The following is a 1,504-nucleotide window of genomic DNA, read 5'->3' on the forward strand; positions in this document are numbered from 1 at the left end:
TCACAGTAGACATTTGAACATATCAAATTGCTGATCACCACTTTCATTGAATTTTGGATGATTTAGTCAACTTTGTAACACCCATGGTGTTCCCGCCATAAAGAAAAGGAATTAGTAACCATCCGGATCAGATAAAACACACACACACGCACGCACGCACGCACACACACTCACACACACACGCACGCACATATATTCTAGATGTGTGTCCCCCGTATGTGCCCATCCCCCCACATGGATCACACCCGGCACAAATAAACACACACACACACACCACACGCACACACACACACACACACACACACACACACACACACACACACACACACACACACACTAGATGTGTTCCCGCTCTTATGTGACCATCCCCCCACATGGATCACACCTGGCACACGCAATACATGTTCAGTGTCTGTTCTTTGTATATTTACATGCAGTTTTTAATGTATACCAGTAGTCTGATACAATATATACAGTTTGAAAGGGTGTTCAATGAAATGTGGTGATGATGAATGGTTTTTGTGTTAATGGAATAGCAGTTAAAACAGGACCGGTCAACACCGCGAACACCAAAGTAAGGGGGGTGGGGGGGTTAAATGCCATTGTATAATATGTTTCTTAATGTCTTTCATTTTTGTAAAGCACTTTGATTTGCCCTGTTGAAAGGTGCTATATAATAAAACGTGCCTTGCCTTACATTAAACAAGAAAGTGAAAAAATAGTGAAACAATACATTTTCCATCGTGGCATTTTAGGATTCAGCAGCCGCAGCAGAGACGGGAGGAAAATCTGTCTCTCTCTCTTTCTGAACAGGTATAATAAACAGGCAGCCGGTGACGGGTGAGTAAATACAGGCTGAGTCTCCTGAGAGGAGAGAGGAGGTGGTGATTGGAGGAGGGAGGGGAGATAATTGGGAGATGAAGAGAGGATAGAAAAGATCAGAGTGAAGGCGGGGAGAGCGAGATGAAAGAGGAACCTGAAGAGCAGAGGACAATTGAAGGTAAAGGGCAGGAAGTGAAGAAAAGACAGGAAGGGAGGAGATGGTTTTTGTAGGTTTGATTTTTCATAAAACGGAAAACCAAATCAATTTTTCCAAGGAATTCAAATAACGCTCACATTTTTCTCACTGTTCATTTTTCAAATTTGTTTGGAATAATGAAGTCAATCTTTTTAAAATAAAGAGAATTATCGTTATCAAATAATAATTTCCTTTTTTATATACAGTCTAAATAAAACAAAAATAAACCTTTTACTATGCCTCAAATCCAAAAGCACTTTTATTGAATCAATACAAAAAAACTAATACATTAATTTAAAAACAATTATTCAAGAGGATAAATTAGCCATGCTGTAAAAGTGCAATCTCTAAAACCCATTTGTCTGGCGCCGATGATACAATTATATTAAAGGTCCCATGTCATGGCCATTTCTACTGATCATATTTCCATTGTTGAGGTCTACTAGAATATATTTATATTGTGCAATTTTCCAAACTCACATTGGC

This window comes from Notothenia coriiceps, unplaced genomic scaffold (assembly GCF_000735185.1).
Source record: "Notothenia coriiceps isolate Sejong01 unplaced genomic scaffold, NC01 NC01_scaffold00000339, whole genome shotgun sequence".
NCBI lineage: Eukaryota > Metazoa > Chordata > Actinopteri > Perciformes > Nototheniidae > Notothenia > Notothenia coriiceps.